Here is a 22,168-nt window from a genome sequence, read left to right as displayed (position 1 = left end):
AGATGTCTAGACGTACACTCCGCGCAAAACCCATCACTTCAGTTTGTTTTTCAAGGTTGCTAAAACCCTGAACATTCAGCGTTCCGATTCGTAAAAATATTACGATAAAGGAGAGTAAAGGCACACTACACATACCCATAAACGGTTCAAGATTAATCAGTTTCCATGTCTTGTGAACTGTCTGACGACACACTAGACAAGTCTTCACTTAAGACATTATCTGAGATCACCACAATCTTTTTTGCTGCATGTGTCACTTCGATGTCTTGGGTTGAATCTGATGATGTTGATGTATACTGTCGCTTTTTCACCAGTCCTGCGTCTGGACTGAACTTTGCTGCTGTTGATGCGGGATTTCTAGGCGCTGTGGGTGCGGGAATTGCAGAAATGTGTCGTCTTGCCATTGGAGTTGATTGCACTTCAGCTTTGGCTATCGGCGTTAGACGTACTTCGTTGTTTTGATTCGCGTCAGAGTCATCTTTGTCGGGAGATTCCGTTGACGAAGTCTCTGTGGTGTCTGATATTTCATGCTCTTTAGTTGTATCTTGCATTGTTCTTGCCTCTGAAGCTGGGGCCAAATTAAAATCGTGGACTGATGCTGTGGCCTCTGAAGCGTCTGGCATCTCATCCATGTCTTCCAAAGAAAACTCCTGCGCACAACTTGTGCCATTTCCTGTCACATGGCTTTGTTCTTTTTCCGGTAAAGGAAGCCGCGGAAAAACCTCCTCCGTTACTTCTATCCTGTGTTGTTCATCCGAAGTTGGGCCATCCCGTTCCTCGTCTCGCATTTCTCCCATCGTGGCTGGTTGTCTGACAACATCCGACAGAAGCAGTCTCTTGCGGAAACAATCCGCCGACGCGTCTCTTCCGCCACAGCGCTTGCACGCCGATGCGCACTCTGATGTTTCATGGCCATATGTAGAACAGCGATTGCAAAAGGGTACCGTGCACCCTGCACGCATATGATCTTCGCGTTTGCATCGGCTACACACCCTGCGAATGCCGAAGTAGTCGCGGGTAACTCTGTGACCTAGTACTCTCAGAAAGTTTGGGACTGGGTGTTTGACCTCCATTTCTATCTCCACTATGCGGTTTCCATTCCGCACTGTAGGCCGGTCTCCTGAGAAACCCCACTCGATTTTCTTCACTTTTCCATGAGTTGCCAGCGCCCTCATTAAATACTCATCAGGTATAAAGACAGGTAGGTGCATGCATGTTACCCGGGTGACTTGAGCCCCCAACGACTCCAGAGTGGAAGGTACTCCGGCTATGACGATGACACCTTGAGAAAGTAGTTTCTCCATGGCGTCGAGACGAGGAACTGAGATTTGGAACTCTGTTCCGACCACGTGTTGAACGCTAAAAACGCCTTCTACACTCACCACTTCAGCCACACCATTGATGACGTCTACCAGGGAGGCGTCCTGTGGGGCGTTGACGGTGCAGACCAGTGCCTTCGTGGGGATGAACCGCGAAGTCATCTTTACCCCGGCAACTTGCTCCTGCAAGGACCGGGGCTTCCAATTAAGCAGAAATGACCTTGAATAAACGAACTTTGACCTTAGCCAAAAGGCCGAAAAGCGATCGAGCGAGAAGCGATCGAGCAGCTCGTAACTTTTCTTTTCTTTTCTTTTCTTTTCTTTTCGTTTCGTTTCGTTTCGTTTCGTTTCGTTTCGTTTCGTTTCGTTTCGTTTCGTTTCGTTTCGTTTCGTTTCGTTTCGTTTCGTTTCGTTTCGTTTCGTTTCGTTTCGTTTCGTTTCGTTTCGTTTCGTTTCGTTTCGTTTCGTTTCGTTTCGTTTCGTTTCGTTTCGTTTCGTTTCGTTTCGTTTCGTTTCGTTTCGTTTCGTTTCGTTTCGTTTCGTTTCGTTTCGTTTCGTTTCGTTTCGTTTCGTTTCGTTTCGTTTCGTTTCGTTTCGTTTCGTTTCGTTTCGTTTCGTTTCGTTTCGTTTCGTTTCGTTTCGTTTCGTTTCGTTTCGTTTCGTTTCGTTTCGTTTCGTTTCGTTTCGTTTCGTTTCGTTTCGTTTCGTTTCGTTTCGTCATGAAATGTTAGTGCGGCGACTGCCGCGAACGGTGTGTTGCAGTCTGCCCACGGCCACATATCATCAGTGCTAGCTATTCAACTTTGCCGGTGTGGTGGAAGCTTAACAATAAAAGTGTCCGCCTCTCACGCCACTTAGCGATACGCAATGAAGACGACGTTCCACTTTTGAGGACTGAAATAAATGTTGATCATTGTGCACCCTTAAAAATGAACTTCACTGGATAGCACCATCCTACGCTCTTAAAAACGAACTTCACCACATAGCACGCTCCTAGTCAACCATCATTCCGAATGACGTCGTTGTCTCCCCTGATTTGTTGAAAACGGGGGGCACACTTATGGAGAAATGCTAATTGTCACAAAAAGGCGTACGCCCTGCGCTTTCCGCAAATCAAGAATGATGGAGGTGTCTCTCTGTACAATGGGCGGCTTTCAGCGTGGTATCTGATGAAGCTTCGTCATCCCGGATGACAACGTCGTCTCCCTTGATAGCATAAGTATGGGAGGCGTGCGCCTTTTTTTTTCATCAATTATGCACGACATAAGAACAAAAAATAAAAATAAAATGAAAGGCTCCCGTTCTGGATAAATCGGCCTAGAACGCTGTCATTGGGAATGATGGTTGGCTAGGAGCGTGCTATGTGTTGCAGTTAATTTGTAAGAGTGCACCCCAGTAGTTCACAGCGCTCCCGGCGCGTTCGTTATCATCCATGATAAGAGCGCACTATCTCAGCTACGGAATCACAGAACGGTCAGCGTCAAAATGTCAGTCGTGTTGAGAAGGGATACCAAAGCGTCTCCCCCCTTGTGGCTGTTCCAAGTCTTCCTCTTTCTTTCTTTTTTATACTTTCGTGTTAGCGCCGAGAAGCAACTGTGGCTGTGAGCCGCGTACAGACGTGGACAGATGGAGAGAGGACATCAGGAAGGAGTGGCGGACAGGGGGGTTAGTATGCGTCCTGGGCCGACTTCAGGGGCAACTGTGCCGACATACGTCTGGAAAGTCTTCGGAAAACCCAGGGAAAACCTCAGACAGCACAGCCGGTGGTAGGATTCAAACTCACCACCTCCCAGTCAGCACGACATCAAAGTGCGAGACGTCTTAGGGCCAGTTCTCACTTGGCGACGCCCGACGCGGCGTCGTGAGCGGGCGGCGGAAGTAGAGGCGCATTTCCGCCGCCCCGTCAGAGTGCACGATTTTCATGTTCCCACCACAGCGGCATTCCGTCGCCCAAAGCATACGAAAACTCAAGAGGCGTGGCCTTTTTTCTGTCACCTAATTGGTCGCCAGTTGTCGTTCTCGGCAGCTATTGCCGACGTCGTGAAAGAAGGTCGGCAATGCACGTTTTTTTTTTACATGCGACTAGCCGCAGAGTTATTCCGCTCTCCGATTGGCTCACTGTGCGCAGTGCGTGGTAGGACATTTCGAGCAGACGACTGCTTCGCTCCCGTTTTCTTCTGTAACTGTGACGGATTCGTGGAGACGTGGACGCTACTTGAACTTGGAATTATAAATTGCTGACGCGCTCGTTTTGTGAAGGCATTACCAACCGGTTTGCTTCTTCGGTCTGTAAGGACTGTGTTTTCTCTAGCGCTCGTTCTTAATGCTGCGACGTCTCTTATGAAAAACAATAACATGCAGGCCTATTTGTTTTTCTTTAGTATATTTAAAGAGATTGAAACATTTGTTTTACTGAAAAACAAGCTTTCGGACGGAGTCTCTCCTTCATCAGGCAATTCTTCATCCTTCTTCTTCGCACCTGATGAACGACGAACTCCGCCCTTAAGCTTGTTTTTCAGTAAAATAAATGTTACTTACTTACTTACTTACCTTACTCACTTGCAAGTGCTAGACTTCTCCAATTTTTGTGGCTGTTAGTTTGCTTTTGCTTTGTAAGAATCGCCTGCTTAGCGATTAACAAGACGACGCCGGGCAAAGTTCACAACAATGAAGCTCTAACGTGAGATTTTTCAAGTCAAGTGCGAAGATTTTTAGGAAATGTATAAGCTTTATCATCACAAGTTGTAGTATTATTGGAAGTTTTGTACACTTTCAAGATAAACCTTAGCAAGTACGAACTAAGTAAGGGCGTAGAGAGTGGAATATATATTAACGTGGTTTGGGCTCACATTTTAGCTAAACAACCCGTTGTTAGGAAAATTCAAGTAAGCTTACACAGCCTCGCTCAGAGTGATGCGATGTACAACGCATACCTCCACCCAGAACTGGCCACGTCTACCCACGTCTCTCTGCGCCACGACGCCACCCGTAGACCTCTCCAGCTTCCGTAAGACGGCCCGTACCTCGTCCACGCCCGCCAAGGCAACACTGTGACCATCCAACTGCCGAACCGCCGAGATGTCCTATCCATCGACAGGGTGAAGTCGACCTTCCTCCTGCCGGACGCCCCGGCTCCTGCGTCACGCATGCCCCTGTCAAAACCTTCAGCACCTTCACCTGCAGCACCTTCGCCGAGAAGGGTCCGGTGGGCGTCCGCCCCGCCTTCGGTGCGACTCGTGCCGTCGCGACATTAGGTCCAGGAGGGGCGCTTGTAGCGGCACTGTGCGTTAGCCGACGATGAAGATTTCACCAGGCCCGTGTTACCCGCGCCCACGCTCTTCTGCACCAGCCATCCAGTCATTCTCATTCTTTTTTCCAGCTGTTCGCCAGTAAACAGCCTAGCCCCGCCTTACCCATTCGGTCTCCTTCACCCTCGGCCTAACACTATAAAACGCTGCGGAGTGTAGTTTTCAACTGCTAAATAATTTGTCCGAATATACCTTCAGCGGACTGCGTATCATATGCGCTATAACAGCACAGCCTACGTACTGCATTTTTTTTTCTGGCTTTGTAACTTTCTAGACGAGTGATGATGGCTGGCGATGGCCGTATTTCTCAAGGGATATTTTTTACGCTACAGCGCCTTGTTCCAGTCTCCCTCAATTCACAATGACGAAGGAGAGCATAACTACGCACGAAGATGCTGCAATCGAGAGTTCTGTTGAACGTGACCAATCGGGCGGCTCGTAAATGTTATTGCAAAATGCTACAAAATGAATGGACCAGTGTCAATTTGCAAAACACCTTTATTTCGCAGCGCCAAAGAAACGTCATCTCTCCCAATGACAGCGTCCCTTGCATTCCGGTTGGTTACTGCAAAAACACAAGACAAAATTGCTACAAAATAAATAGTGTAGTGTAGCTTTAGAAAACGGTTTAAAGCATAGATTGAGAAGTTACGGGTCAAAAAGAACTCGTTACAAGTTAGGTTTCTGTGTGCAAAATCTAACTAAGTTCATAACGAAGTTCTTCAGCCTGAAATGTAGCTCGCAGTTACTGAGTTACTTAAAAAAAAGAAGGAGTTACTTCCAAGTTACTTGGGATACAAAATAGTATTACGCAGGTGCAGCGCGTGAGCAGTTGAGTTTGACCTTGAGCTGCCTGCGGAGGAGTGCAACACGCTTAGATCGTTTTCGTTTGTGCCCAACAATAGACCTCTCTCTGTTTGTAAACAAATGACGTCATAGTGTTCGACAGCGCCACAAATTTGGTAGAATTGAACTACACTCGAAGCTAGAGGTGATCAAAGTCGCGCCCGAAAGCCACCGTCTTGAGGGGATTACAATATGGTCCCTTAAAGGGACGTGACCCTCGGTCCTGCTTTTCTTTCAGTGGGAGGCAGGGAACAAGTGCCCGTTCGTGGAACCCAGCCCGCTCCTTCCGATTTGTTTCGGTTTCAGTCTGTCTACCAATGTCATGATAACGTTTCTCTGGCTGAGGTCTATTCGAACGCTTTGCATCTTACTCCCTGTGGGCGCACAGTGGTTCAGCTTAATTTCAGTGGCAGCGGTTCTTACTTCCTGAATAAAATACTGTCATTGATTGAATATCACGTTTTATGGCAAAAAATATGGCCATGAAGGAACCGGAGAGGAAACAAGAAAATATTTGGACGTCAGTGAAAAGCGAGTTAAAAGTAACTTGGCACTTAAGTTACTTTGGCAAAGTTACGTGAAAAAGGAACCAGTGGCTCTGAAAGTTACCATGGCGCAAAAGTACCGAGTTAAGGTACAAGTTACCAAAGGAAGGAACTTAGTTACAGTAACGAGTTACCTCGAACTATGGTTTAAAGTGGCACTACGGACTAAATATCGTGTTATCAGAATCCTAAAAAATTTATGTTACTGAAGTCTTCTTGTCGCACTTTACATTCCCGGAAAATATTTTGGCTCTATGTGACGCGAAAACTAGTGAAAATTAATTTTTATTTCTGAGAACTGTGACATCACGTCCCGGCGTCCCGCGCCCGGCTCTCATCTGGCAACGTTGTTGCTCTTCGCGGCTTCCTGGGGGGGGGGGCTAACTTTTTGCACTGCGTGAGCAGAGCCCCACGTGACATATCATCCAACCGCTCCGCCCTTGGAGGAAACACAAAGGGAGGAGAGAAGACATCTCTCGCATTTTTCCCTCTTTCCATCAGTGGCACGTGACTTCTCCACCACGTGACCCTACCCAGACCCTACCCACGTGACCCTACGAGTGTCCTCTCCAAAACTTGACATCATTGCAATTTGTGCGCTTATGATGACCTCATTCGGTCGTCGCGTCATCGAAACTTGTGGAGGCTCAGCAGGTCTTCAAACATTGACAGAAATGCACAGTTTTCGTGAACAGCCTTGAACTTTTGCGTATGAAATGCTTGAGGCATCTTCTTTTCATCGACTGAATAACATAAACGCTGTTTTCTGAGTCCAGAGTGACACTTTGAAGAGTTAGGACGTATGCTGAAGAAGTTCCCACACTTCTGCGCAACTTGTGTAGGATAAATGTAAATGAGTGTTATTTTTATGACGTCATCTTGTATTCAAAATTTTCTTGAAAGGGGGCAATAAACGCGCAGAAAGTCTATACTCGTAATACAGAAAGTCATATAAACGTGACGTCACGGGAGGTATTCTATGGTAGGAAGGCGGGAAAAGTGCTTAGAGAGCCAATAGTGATGGACCTAGGCCCTCTATCTCTCCTGAAATCTAGGCTTGACGGCGAAGTCCTTCTAGAGCTTGTATCTCAGCAACATGTAGAACAATAATGTTTTACACTCGTTATGGCTTTAATGGAAGATGGCTGGCATGTATCGCAATGCACGCATAATATGATAATATGGATATCTAGAGGCAGCGCACTAGACGGATACAAAAAGCACTAGATAGGACAACTGGTTAATATGAATAAGTATAGCGTAATGAGCATAATATAATGAATGCAATGGTGCACATTAGTGAGACCGTTGCGGTCCCTTTGAATGCTGCAGACCGACACTTGGCTCAAAGACACACGCTTCTAGGTAGTTGATCGATTCATTTCCGCTGCGTATGAACAGCGTGGTGTACGTGCGTTTTAGGCACTCGTATTCCCCCAGTCTACAGTGTTCCGTGAAACATACATTCTTCCCATTTTGGGATCGAAGTTTAGATAAGGGACGCATCATTGAACTGTCTCACATTTTGCTCACAGTATCACAGTACAGTAGACTGTTGCTGTGCCCCTTCGGTTTTCGTTTTATCCTGTTTTTATACTTCGTCGCTGATGTCCAGGGGTTACTTCTCAACCGGCACTGGTATCAGTTCATGATTGTCGTATGACCGAAGGTGGACCTTTCCGGCTGGCACCGGCAACGATGATTTATCTGTCTCAGGTATATGTGCCAGATTGCCGGGGCACCTTAAAGAACCGCAGGCGGTCAAAATTATCCGCAGTCTCGCCCCGCGGCACATATAGCATGTAGCCATGTAAGTGTTGGGGGGGTCTCACCTTACGTGTAAATTTATTTTCAATTGTTATTATCTGCCTCAGACCATTTGGAGTGCGTTGGAACACACACGCGAGGGAAAGACAGCGATCAGGTGATCGGAGTTCAAGCACATAAGTTTCATAAGTGGACGATTAAAGTACCACTACGGACTAAATCTCGTGTCTTCAGGATCTCACCAAAGTTATGTTACTGAAACCTTCTTGTCTCACTTTACATTCCTGCAAAATATTTTGGCTCTGCGTAATGCGAAAGCTAGAAAAAATAATTTTTATTTTTGAGAACTGTGACGTCATGTTATGCTCCAACGGAGCACCCGGCTCTCATCTGGCAACGTTGTTGCCCTTCGCGTCTTCCTGGGGGGCTCACGTTCTGCACTCTGTTCGTGGAGCCCCACGTGACATACCCAACGGACCGTCTGACCTTGGAGAAAACACAACAATGGGAAGCCATCTCTCCCATTTCCCCCTCTTTCGATCAGGTTCATGTGACTTCTCCATCACCTGACCCTGCCGGACGCCGGCGTCGTTGCTAGGAGACGAGTGCCCTCTACAGAATAAGACATCATTGCAATTTGTGGGCTTATGATTACGTCACCCGCTCCTTGCGTCATCGAAGCTGGAGGCTGGGCAGATCTTCAAAAATTGGCACAAAATGCACAGCGCTCGCAAACAGGATTGAAATTTCGCGTATAGAATCCTTTAGGCACCTTCTTTTTATGGACTAAATAAAATAAACGCTGTTTTTCGAGTCCGGAGTGGCACTTTCAGGAATAATGATTAGCCTTTTCCAGGACAGCCAGTGTTACCTCCATGAAAGCTAGTCTTAACCTATCTCATCTCTCACTTCGACGGAGTGTTACTCGTCTTTGTCTATTTCACAAAATATTTTATCATAGCGATATCTTCGGACGTTCTTTATTTCTCGTCCGTCACATATCTCTTCACCGCTGGACCATGAACAGAAGGTTGGAACTCCCTTTTGCACTACTAATACATGCTCTCGGTCATTTCTGCCCACAACTTCTTTCGAGTGGAACCACCTTCCCGGCTCTATTTCATCCATTACTGACCCTTCCTTATTTAAGAAAGCCCTTTGTGATCATCTGAACGCCACATAGCGATTGTTTTTGTCTAATTGTTCGTTGTTTGTTTTGTATCTGTATCCATCCACTTATATTTGAACTTACTGTTACGCCCCTCCCCTCTCTAATGCTAATAAGCCCTGAGGGTATCATAAGTAAATAAATAAATAGTGTACAGTTTGCTTCCATGATGCGTGATTGCGATGCTTTCCATTCTTGATGTGTTGTGTCCACATACATGTCGAATACTTGTGTCACAAGTGTTGCAATTTTTACTACGTGCTTACATTTAGCGTATTTTTAATTGTCTTGTTCGAAGTAAGACATATTTTTAAAATAACGACTGCAAGTACCTCATCTAATGGCAAGTAACGTCTTATTCAGCCTTACACATATGCCTCCGTTTTACTTTTTTTGACAGACAGTACAAGACTTTATGTATGCTGTCTATTACAGCTTAGAAAGTAGTTCAAAGAAAAGGGTCCCTTTGTCATGTCGACCTCACCCCTCATCCACGTTGAAATTACGTTGGTCTTTAAACCATTTATAACTGTTGAGGTAAGCAAGATGGATTTAAACTTAGTTGGACTTGTTACCTCAAGCACAGATACTTATAATTTCCTTTATATCCGCAAACTGTTTTTGCATAATGCTATCCGCTACTGATATCGGGGCTTACCTTCTTTTCGGGTCCAGCGGCTAGGACACCGAGTCGCTGAAAAGGCAGAAATAGGCTCTCATAAGTTGAGAACTGACTCGACCATTGTCACAACTATGTTCAGAAGCAGTGGAAACCAACTAGCAGGGAGTTTTTTCAACCAAGGAAAAGCAACAACTACTTGGTGAATGACATTCAAATGTTTGCGTTGTTGTCGACGTTACCTCACCGATCCCAAAGATGCTGTCACGAAGATTCTGGTCGACCTAGGAACGTAAAAACACAATGCGCAATATTAATTATCAGAACATACGTTGGCGGCTCACTTCGTCATTAGCCCCCACCGAGATGTTCCGCGCTCTCATTATAATCGTCAAGCGAGATGATTCAAAGCGATTTGGGAAGCCTCATAGAAAGCACAGCAAATAACTTCCAGTATGTTAGAGGCACTTTGCAAAAATGAAATTAACGTCTCAAAGTACAACAGCTATAGTTCTTTTCGACAAAGTATACAACTATACGTGTGTTATTTGCAATGGATGTCTAAACCTCTGGGTGAGGCGTTTCATTGCCGCATGATCAGTTTAGAAGGTTATGGCTGCAGGTAACAGATTCAGAAATACTCTAGAAACAGAACTTGGACAACACAACACACTCTAGACCAAGCAGTAACGTCTGAATTGAGGAGAGAGGGTTTAACAGGGGTGACTTTCAGAACACTTTAAAATATATTCATTAATGTCAATATATATATATATTATCAGTATCGTAATATATATTCTAATGCTTGGGAACCACTAGCGGGTTTTGAATCTGGCTACCATTTACCCCGCATGGCGGAGGCGCCAATCCCCGATGAGGCATTTTGAAAAACACATTTTTAGAGGTATATTTTTGACAGTATATTTATTAACGTGTATTTTTCAAAGAGGATTTTTGAGCGATTGTGTTTTAGTGCGGATTTGTAACCGTATATTTGAGGTGATACATTTTCCGTAGTACATTTTCCACGATTGGTTTTTGACGGGACGGAATGGCAGTGGCTTACCCAGAATTTCGTCCTTGGGGGGGGGGGGGGGGGGGCGTTGGGATCCGCAAGGGATGGTCCCTCATGACGAAATTGACGAAATATTGCGCAAATATTGCGACGAAATATTGCGCATTGACGAAATTGACGCATTTGACGAAATATTGCACATTTTCACAAAATTTTTAAGGGGTCTCCTGCTGATTTTTGGAGAGGGGGCAGTTAGGGGGCGAAGGGGGGTCTGGATAAATCACTGTCGAAGAGTGTACAACCGTGGTTGGTGTAATCACACTCCCAAAAATGGTTGTCTTTTTATACCATTTAGCGGGGTAATGGCTTGTCTCAAACGTTAGCCCACAAATGTGTCAACTTTAATCGCTTTGCCAGAGTTGTACGGTTCAACTCTGGACGTGGGTCCTAACTTTATGGACCTGTGTCAAATTTATACACTTGAAATATACAAATGGATCGTCTGAAGGCATATGACATTTAAGTTGTGGACAGTACGACTTCCTCGAAATATGCTCATAGTGTATGTTTTGTTGCTCTTGTCTCCTTTTTTTACGTTTTAAACATGATACATGCGTACGAAATTCATGATTTTCTCGCTAATTTCCATCTATATAGCGTAATTTCGCCGTAAAACTTCGACTTACCAGTTGTTACCGATGATAAACAGAAAAATCAAGAAATCTCCTTCACCGGCCGATCACGAGCGCAAATACGCAAACAAAAATTAACCGCGCCTAAAAAATTGCAAACTTCGTACACAAGGTCGTGCAGACATGTCATGAATTAAGGAACACACGCAATTGGCTGAACACAGATTCTATTAATAGGCTGCGACATCCCAAATACTGAGGTCCTATTCGTCTGAGAAGCGACTTTGCAAGTGAGGGTTCGGAGATTTCCTCTTCGTAGTAACGGAAAATATGCCGCAACAAGTGACAACATTTCGCATTAAACTACAACCGTGTTTCTCACTGTAGTTTCTACTTAAATTACACCTCAAATACGACGATACCGGCTCTTCCAAAAATTATCGCTGTGTCATGTAAGAGACTGGTGTACCTTGGGTGGTAAATTGGCTCAGTTACCACCCTAAATATGTTGTCGACCGAAAGATGGCGCCACAATCGAGGAAATAAACTGTCTCCCTTTCCGAAAGGCAACACTGCCTCCGGGAAATGTAAGAGAGCGGAGGATACCACTTTTGCAAACATTTCAAAATGAAAGTTGTTGGTTTGAGTCTTGTGTTTGTGTTGTCGTTCTGTTCATACTGTCAGTAGAAGCATCAATCACGAATACTCACCACGAACCCGTAGTGATAAAGGATAGCGCCCACCTACAGATTAGACAGGAACTTCATTAACGTAATGATGCTTCATGTTTGCGCGCAAAATACCGCACCTTCTATGCTAACATTTGCCTGGAGAAAGCCGTAGCATACCAACCACTACGGAAATCAGCACCATTCAAATGAACGACCTATAAACCAGGATCCGCGCGAACCTCTACCAGCTATACCACATCGCAAGCTTAGTTCAACATCGTGCGAGAACTGAGTTTTGCTGTGTCCAAGCTCCACTCTGGGTTCGACAAGCTTACTTTACTTTCTTTCATCATTAAAAGCTTACTTTAGTCATCAGGTGCAGTCATTCCTGCTGGAATGTATTTTGTGATGAAATAAGGAAGTCACTGAAAAGGTTAGCCAGCTGTAGGATTCGAAGCAACATCTCAGCCTCAGAACATCAATTGCCATCATGTATTGTGTGTCTGTTCGCGATGGTGTCTAGCCCAGCAAATGCAGTCTGACTTCAGTGTCAACTAAAATTTCAGCGTCAGTTTCATGTATCAGTTCTGTTCAGTTACTTCCCTTCAGTTCACGCAGTGAAATCGATGCTTTCGTGGCACCGCGGGAAGACAGGTTGGGACGCATTTTGTTAGAATTATGCTGGGTCGCAGAGTAGCAGAGTTCGGGAAGCACTGACGTACGGGACATATAAGAACAGATCAGCAGACACCTTGACTTGTTCACTTTTAGTTGTACAATTATAAGGTATTCAGCACTCACCTCAAATATCATACCTCCAAGATCCGACTGCCATTCCTAAGGTAGAATGGAAAGTAAAAAGAAAAAAATTAACAATACGTGGGATGGATTCTTGGACGTAAACGATGGAAACTAACAAGATGGCCATAAACAATTAATGTACAGCGTAAAAGAATTGTTGCAACCGGCGGACGGCATCTGCGATTACATCTGGCGCAGTAGGTGTTCTGTACGTTTGCTGTCGATATCGAGGTGTTGGAGAACTCGTCTCGACTAAGAATTAATTTATTACTTATAATAAGTAATAAATAATTAAGTAAGTAAGTAAGTAATTTTTTTAGACCCGCGGAAATGTGGCAGGTGTAGCTGACATACAGAGCCTATCCTGTTGTTTCATAATATTACAAGCCCATTCAATGTTGTATCACTGTAGTTTGTTTTTGGGTTCATTTTTGCCATATTTCCAGAGGTCTCTCCGAAAGCTCTGAAACCCGGAAGAAACTTTTGCTACAACATAAGTTATATTGTAGCAAACATTTTCTTTAAACGTACGGGAGCCGAGCACACTTTCGGAGCAAAATGACAATAGCGCAAAAGTCGAGGACTGCATCACTGCACCTCTGCACCGTCCGCGTTAATTAACGCCCCTCGTGGCCGTCAAGCAAACTTCGCGCAACCGGCACGAGCTCCCGACAGGCCGCACCAAAGAAGCAAGCAAAGGGCTGTGACTTCATGAGGTAACACTGGACCAGTCGGCAGCTTCAGTCAGCTTGAACATACACAAACTATCCAGATCAAGCTTACAATACCTAAAGGGTGATGTTCACCTTTTATTCCAACTGGTCCTTATAACGCACAGAATATTGACAAATTGCCACTAAGAGTCGTCCTAACAATCGAGCATCGTTCTTTGACGGCAAATTGAATGTCATTCCCAGCGAATGACATTCGTTCCCAGTCACACAGTGAAACCAAATGGCAATACATGCGAATGATGTTCGACCAGAGAGGGTGAAGAGATGTGATGGTTCGATGTGAGGAAGCACAGTGCCACCTCCAGTGTCGAAGATGAGTTTTACCTTACGAAAACAAATAAAAAATAAATGTATCGGGTGACTCTATCGGAACTGCCCTTATCTTGGGTTTCATTTTCTGTTTCCTTTTAATCTTTCTCCAGCACGCAAGAGGCGATAGTGTGCTCTTCCACCCTCTCCCGTTGGGGGTGAAGGAAAGACGCGTCTCGGAAGATGCGCAATGAACAAATAAAGAAAAAATGTGTTACTTCACCAATTTTTTGCGGACGATCTATCGAACGGATTTTTGTTCTGAAAACTGCGCCGGTATCAGGTGACCAAAGGGACCAGATGTTCTCATTGGGACAACTTCGTATAACTTTTATAGTTAAACCGTTAGTCATTGAAAGTTAATTAAGACTTTCTCTTACGAGTTTGCTAATGCATTTCTAAGGAGAGCCCTTAGGTAAGACTATTAAGTTAATTAAGACTTTCTCTTACGAGTTTGCTAATGCATTTCTAAGGAGAGCCCTTCTTCATATGCTATATTGCAATTGATTTCGTCTCGGAAAAAGTGAGATATACATTTAAAAGAAAATTGTTCGCATTTAGCTGGGACACCCTGTATATGTATGTAACTGTGAAAGCATAGCACTGGCACAGTGTGAGCGGGCAGATGTGCGCTGGTTCGCCGTGTGGAGAGCACTATGGGCACCACATCAAATAGCTTTCTATGTGCTGCTGGCCAACTTGTGATGTAGGAATGTGTCTTACCTGCTGGTTTGAATGGGAGTAGTATGCCTCTCTTAGCTGTTACGGATGAAAAATTATATAAATCAATGTTATGCTGAAACACGCACGTTCTGTCGTGAGCTCTCCGAACGTATTCTTTCGGTTATATGTAGAGGAACACCTCCTGCTCTACATTTCACATTAGACACTTTAAGGCCTGTTCCGACATATAGCGATTTCTTATGCAGCCCTAGAAAATAGCCCAATATTTTCCTCCCCATAGTGCTCCAAATCGCTAAAAATTACTGCTTGCAGGAGGTGAGCTCATGTCAACTTTTTCAGCGCTAGTATTAGCGTTGTATTCGTGTTGGCCGATGAGGAGGACCTTCAGCGATGACATCAGGGAGGCCAACGGCCACAGGCCAGGGAGGCCACATTCGTGAGGCCAACAACGGCAAGCCGGTTTACGCCACCACCACTACCATCAGGGAAGTCGTGGAGTTGCTTTGAAAAAGCGTAGTATGATGACGATCATTAACTTTAGAAAGATACATCTCCCGTGGAATATCCTCCACGCGCGCTGCACAGTTGCGCTACGCCGGGGTAAATCACACCCTCTATAGTCTAGTGGTTAGCGCGACCGGCGGCATTCAACGCGCTAGGACGTCGTCCGCGCAGAATAGAGCATGTTTTATTTTTCCCCGAAAGCGCTCGCGCAGTCGGAGTCGCGCTGCTGCAGTCACAGCGACTTTGCGCATGCGCAACGGTTGCAGGCCACTGCTGACGCGCGCGCGCGCGCGCGCTATAAACGCAAATTTCCCGGATCGCTTTGCTTGGCGTGTCTGACTTCCGCTGTCGCTGACTGCGACGCCAAAAACGTTGGACTATATCTGCGCCTTTAGTTGACTTAGCGCGCTCTAACATTAGGGTTTTCCTTTGTACACGCTACACATAAAGGCATCGCCACATTTAACCGCAACGCGGGGTCGCGTGCACTGTACTGACGTCAGCGCCGCCAGCATCCACGCTGAAATACTGGATCACTGAACACAAGCGTCTTCACTCAGGGTCGCCAGATTTTGGCTACTTTGCTACTACTGGCTACCTCCAGACTGTCGTATCATCGAATTTTGAGCAATGGCGACTTGCTACACTCTGGTTACTTGTGTGGATACTTCTTCTGACTACATACAGGAAAGATGACTTATGCCCAGTCCTATAGCCTAAGCTCAAACTAATAGAAAAAACTAAACCTGATACATTGATCCCATCGACACGTACCACATTCAAGTATCAAAATCAAACAAGTATCAAATTCAACATTATAATGGATCACAGACGTTCATACAACAGCACGAGACATCACAACCTATTTGTCTGTCCCCATAAGGACGAAAACAGGAGATGCAATAACAGCACGGATAGCAGTACTGACGGTGCATAACACTCCGAAAGAGCGTTAACAAACTCTGTAACAGTGCTCAACACTCAACAACAGCAGGTTGTAATGAGTTGCACTTTACGAGTGCTACGACTTTACGAGTTTTAAGACCATGACCGATCGTGACTTTGTGACACAAAGGCATGGTCGGTCATTACTACTGCGAAAAAAAAAGAATAAAAATTACAGCAGTTACTGGCACAAAGTTTTTGCCAGTAACTGCAGTAATTTTTCTCTATGTTTTCGGTATCTGTCCTCAGCTTATAAAATAGTAGACAATCCAACACTGATTTCAGACCAGGCGTGATTTCCTATCTCCGTCTCGCCCTCGGTTTTTCCCAGACTAGGCAAAACCTTCGAGTACGACACTGTGCTCATGGCTGAAAACCGAATCGAAACGACTGTACCTTTGGTAGAAGCTTAACCATGGTCCAGTATATCTGAAAGACATGTTGTCGGTAACTATGATCACGCTGTAAAGTCATCACAAATAGTGGACCACAAGAAGAACAAACGCGTTTTACTAAAGCGACAGTCGAAGACCCAAGCGACTCATACCAAAGATTTAAAAAATAAAATAGAAAGCTATTCTGATGCTTTCTTTTTCATGGTCAGTGTCACCGTACAAAGTATTCCAATTTGATGCAATTCAGACAACTAGTTCTAAATGCACTTTGTTGTCCGCGCTCTGCCGCGATGCATTGTCAGTGATTTCGTGATCCACCGAGTCGAGACTAACCCTCGAATTCGTAGATGTGATATGATCTCTACTTGGCGTGCAGATACTTTGGAAGAGCGCCAGTGCACTTCAGAAACCCTGCTCGGCTTGTAGCGTTCTCACGCAGCGAGCTCGAGTTTACACGCGTGGTGAAAATATAAGGTCAGCGCTCTGGCTACCTTGATCCTGACTTGAATAACGCTGGAGTACGGCAGCTCCGGGAAGTCACGTGACACTCAGAATCTTGACTTGGCTTAGCTTAGCTTTACGTAAGCTGATTCATCATCAATTTGTGTACACATATTGTAAGTCAACGCTAAGAAATGTCGTTTTTCACACAGCAATGCAAATTTTAGGCGCTAACTTGAGCGGAAATGTCGCCCCCACTCGTAATTAAAGTTTGCAGGCTCCGGCTTGACGAAGTAAGCCAACCGCGAGGGTTCATGAAAGACAAAAAAAAAACGTTTTGAGCGATGACAAGTCTTGGCGCAGACTTGCACGAGTCAAGACGCGGCTTCAAGTGAAGTCATATCTACGAACTCGGGGGTAAACATGCTGATGATACTGTTTCCCATATCTCGAGACTCGTGTATCGTCTATATCGCGATCGTGCACCCTTGCGATGTCCGTTAAGGTGGGTAGCTGATGCTTACGTCACCGTGCAGCCGAAACAACCCGTAAACATGCAGTTCGTGTCTGTTTATTATCTAAAAATACGTCTGTTTTGGCAGGACGTTTGAGAGCAAACATCATAATGGCTTGTGTACGTACGTTCTGCCTACTGCTGGGTGCCTGAACAAGGTAGCCAGTCAGCTATAACGGGAAACATGTGGTGTAATCAATGAAGGGTGAGGGAGAGCAAAACACACGGGGGTAAACAGTTAATGGTGACATTATCCATACCAATGGAGGAATTCATAGCATGATTCCAACGTGATATGCAACTTCAAATGAACGCTCGCATCCGGAAACACATTTATGAAACACATGTTAATATGGTCGGCACCGGCTTATGGAGAAATGTTTTGCCCTAAAAGTGCTTAGATATTAAATGAACGAATTTTAAAGATCAGTGCTGCTTCTTCCGCTACAGTGCGCTGAGGTGTCAGATGCGAGCGTCAGACGCCCCCACTGCTGCGGCGGCACTGCAACACCACCTAGGTAGAACAACGCCTCTCCATGCTTCCCTCTTCCGCGCCGTGACGTCACGCAATCCCGCCCAACTTCTGCTGCCGCGAGATTTTACATTGCTGGACTCTAAAAATAGAACTTTACCGCATAGCACGTTCTGCGCCAACCATTGCCACGAATGATAGGGTTACCCCTTTGAATTCGAAGAGAAATGGGGGCGTACGCTTTTTTGTGGCAATTTTCCTGTATCCAAATTGACATTAAAAGGCGTACGCCTCCCTCTCTACTCCAACGAGAAACGATAACCGTATCATTCCTGGCTATGGTTGGCGCAGAGCGTGCTATGTGGTGAAGTTCAGTTTTTAGAGTGTATACTCTAAAAGCAGAACTTCACCGCATTGTAACGGGACCCGATACTTCATTCCGCGCTTCACCAACTCCCCACCCATCATCCTGAAATAAAGTTGTTGTTGTTGCTTCGGGTGCCAGACCAATTGTGACACGAGTCTGGAACGGAAAATTTTAAGCTTCCTGAAGCCTGAAGAACACAAGCAATCATAAAAGTGCCAACTGTGTCAAACCACCTTTACTGTATACTTGCCAGCTATCTTCATCAAGTAGTGTTACTACCCATGCACATAACGAATAACTACTTGTTGTTCCAGCCTCAAAATATCAGTTCTCTAATGAATAACTACTTCTCTGCTATTTTTCTCCCTTTCCCTTGTGCGCATTCTTCAGCATTCTGTGGCAAGCAGGATGTCTTCCAATCTGAGCGGCAAAACTATTATTAGTTTCATGAGGACTGGACTTGGTTAGGGCTGACTTCACGTCGTCTGTTGCAATCTATATTCTGATTGTCTTAGAGATGCTAGAGTAGAGGGGCATGAGTATTTTTTTATTTATTAGTAAATTTTTCACTACGTAGACGACATTCTAGTAATCAGACCAGAGACAGACAGCAGCTGTTCGGATCAAGTGGCTATTTTCTATGAGCGAGCAGCCCCGGGACTTAGTTTCACAATAGAAAACATAACCAATGACAAATTCCGAATCTTGGACTAGGGATTAATCAGAAAAGGCCAGAATCTACGCTGGAGGCACCGACAGAGGGGCCGGAAACCTAACATGCTATTCTACTCTAACATCTCTAAGACCATCAAAATAGGGATTGCAAGAAACGCCGTGAAATCAGTTCTAACCAAATCTTCTCCTCATGCGACTAATAATAGTTTTGCCGCTCAGGTCGGAAGACTAGTAAACGCTGAGCACAATGAAGATTTTTTGGTCAATGTTTGCCACAGAGTCCGGAAAAATGCGCACAAGGCAAATGGGGGAAAACAAAGAGTGGAAGACGAGAAGAGGAGATATACGACGTCGTTGCTGTCCAAAGCGACACCATGTACCCACGTGGTCCCAAGGAGTGTGCGCTCCCGATCGTCCACAATTGACCGAGAGGCCTGGACGTTGTTGACGTAAGCTCGCTTGGAAGGGATGTGTCTGTCGGTCACGCCCCTATTTTTGCGTGGTAAGTGCGATGCCGGTGCACTGAATACGGTTAAAAGTCGATGTGTGTATCATATGAGAGATCATGAGAAACGTTTCATCGGCGTGACATCTTTTCAAGTTTCAAGAACAATGGTATTCTGGTCGCTTTCCGAGGTGATGCATTTCATTTTGTTTAGTTTTGTGTGCTTGCATATCAGGCAACACCAATAAACTCCCACTTTTCTACTTTGTATCTGATTTTGCCTCCACAGGTTCAACGAAATTGGGATAGCGTGCTAGAGCTTCCTACTCGACCGATTCGCGAGCTGCATGGGTGGTCATGCAAGCCTGACAAAATTGACAAATATAAGCTCTCGTCAGCTGCTCCCTCATTCATTAAAATGCTACTGTGTCAACAACTGAGTTCCTTATCTGAAATTCCTGTCGAACTGAAACGTGATACCCTCCCAGTCACAAATATATGTGCAGCAACGGGTTCCGCAGGTAAAAGTATACGGAATACGCTAATGATATAAACGTTCTACAATGTGTCCCTGATCGTACTGAGTGGAACTGCTGGAGGTATATTCTTCTTGTTCTGTGCGTTACAATTGTCAGTTGGAAGTTACGGTACTGATAGAGCACAATTATATTACTCTAGCTCTGTCCGATAGGTTATTTCTTTTCCGCCTCACAGTGCGCATCTTGCAAACCTAGGAAGTGGGTAGTTTTCCGTGTCGTCTCATCTCAACTACGGCTACCGGACTACAAGTTGTCTTACCTCAGCCAGAGCTGCCTGGTATGTGTAGTCCTGAAAAACAACAGGAAAAATAAACACGTCAGACGGTATACGAACCCTCGTGAGACTCATTTTCCCTCCCGCGGGCATCTTTTATGAGCAGTTCCTTTATTTGCTTTTTTTTACGTATCTGTTGTTCATTGACCGTTCACGTTTAGGGTACTCAGCACTGCTAACGCCGAAAAGAATGTCCCTTGGCAACCATCACAACAAAATTGTTCTCTCTCGTGATACGTCATACGTACTGGTCATACACCGTTTCTTGTCAAATTCAATTTGCATAAAGTGTCACTGAAAGACTGAAATAATTGCAGTCGTCGAAAAACCCATACAGTGGCGAGAGTCGAACCACACACCTCTCGATTGCTGGTCCCGAATGGTTGATAACCATTACGCTACGTGGAAAACAACTTCCCTACCAAGGAAGATATGACAAAAAAAAAACACACACACACACAAAAACAGACTAAGGCGACGACGAAAAACTGATACACACAGACAAAGTCTCAAATACAGCTAGAGCTTATTTGCAGAAGGATACAACTTCTAAAGAGTCCTCAAGAAGCTTAAGGCGGAGGGGATGGTAGTCTCATCAAAGGGCCGAAGGTCGTGCCGACAGCTTACTGACACAGTTCCTACACGGACAGATTGAGAAGACTTCTCTCAAAAGCCGCCTGGTGTGATCATTACCAACAGCCTTTACAACAGTATCTTGCCACGTAGGAACACGAGCCGTTACAACATAACGATGCTTTGCAATATCACAGGGATGAACGATATACCTTTTCAACGCATGTTCCTTGAAACAATCGTTTACGCACCTCTTGGTTTGACCTGTGTAACAGAAGCCGCATGCTTGCAAAATTTCATAGATGACATTTGACTGACATTGGACATAGGTCTTATGGTTTTTATAGGTTGCTTGAGTCTTTTCAGAAGGTGTAACATCATATAAGCGAAAATAATTTTTAAGAACAACAGTGACATTGAACATACGTGTTACAGACAGTAAAGTGACCATCTCCATATTCGCGTCGCCCCTGACGGCAAAGTGTCGAACGTCGTATCTTTCGTCACAATAGACGACCGGACCCCCTACGTGATCGATTACGACTTGCCGCCATGCCAAGGTAGTGGTGGTTGTGATGGTGAAAGCGCTCGCCGTTCTCCGCCTCACAGAGGTGGGCAACGTCACGACTGACGCCCTGGGGGAATGTGCGTCCTGGGCCGACTTCGTCCTGGGCCGACATATGTCTGAAAGCGTCTGAGGAAAACCCAGGAAAAGCCCTAGACAGCACAGCCGGCACCGGGATTGCTGGTGGCACTGTCAGCTTTATCAGCCTATCAGCCTACGCATTTTTCCCGCTTCTTGCCTAGCACAGCAAAATTTAACCTCGAACCAGTCTCGTCATGACATCACATGTTTGTGAACAGAGGGTCGTCTATAACCATGGGGACGCTTTTCGGCCTGGCATGTTCCGTGGGAAATTAGCAAGAGACCGTTGTAAAAAGAATGCGGAAAGAGTGAAAGCGTATTCTACTCATTGCGAGTACAAAGCGTCGACAAGTCACGGCCTGAAACGTGTCCCCCAGCGAACATGGCAGTCGCCTGCAAGTGGCTGCGCATGCGCATACGCTTACACGGGAAAGGTCCATTGTCTGACTCAATATGAAAATAAGGTACTACAACAGAAGAAGAGGAATACGTGGCAGAAATGTGTCTCCTCGTATCTACAAAATTACTTAGGAGAGTTAAAAGTCAGTGATGTATTAGCAATTCGAAACTCTACCCCGATCATAGAATTTTCGTCTGAAGGATGTGAAGACATGCCGTTCATCGTATGAGTCGACGTTGGTGATTTAGATTACTCGATGCCCCATAAGGCACTGTTTGAGGCGGTGAGGGAGCGCATACAACTAAACGACAAGGTCAAGTTGCAGAACCTGCATGGTGTATCTGTAGAGAACTCCTTAGACATTTTGCAGATATATTTAATCCCTACCTACATCAGAGACGACGAAGACGTGTTTGTTCAAACAACAGGAATATGCAGAGGGTCGTGCATGGCACCTATTCTGAGCGATATTTTTCTACCATCTGTAGACAGTCAACTGTGCACTGCTCTGGTGCCCCTTGGTGATGTCCACGCGTTTAGATATGTTGATGCTTATCTGG

At 45.2% G+C, this 22,168-nt stretch overlaps 1 long non-coding RNA gene across 1 annotated transcript; it reads right to left on the bottom strand.

The window, feature by feature from the left end:
- Positions 1-5,107: 5,107 nt before the first annotated feature.
- On the bottom strand, positions 5,108-20,006 carry LOC135399461 (uncharacterized). Its single transcript, XR_010424282.1, has 9 exons — positions 19,975-20,006; positions 17,346-17,387; positions 16,264-16,296; positions 14,458-14,493; positions 12,692-12,727; positions 11,930-11,962; positions 9,815-9,856; positions 9,612-9,647; positions 5,108-5,192 (listed from the first exon to the last, which is right to left on the bottom strand). It is a non-coding gene; the product is annotated as an uncharacterized LOC135399461 (long non-coding RNA).
- Between the last annotated feature and the right edge of the window lie 2,162 nt (positions 20,007-22,168).

Source organism: Ornithodoros turicata, chromosome 7 (assembly GCF_037126465.1).
Source record: "Ornithodoros turicata isolate Travis chromosome 7, ASM3712646v1, whole genome shotgun sequence".
NCBI lineage: Eukaryota > Metazoa > Arthropoda > Arachnida > Ixodida > Argasidae > Ornithodoros > Ornithodoros turicata.
Note: the sequence above shows the minus strand (reverse complement) of the source record. Positions and strands in the feature narration are given on the sequence as shown.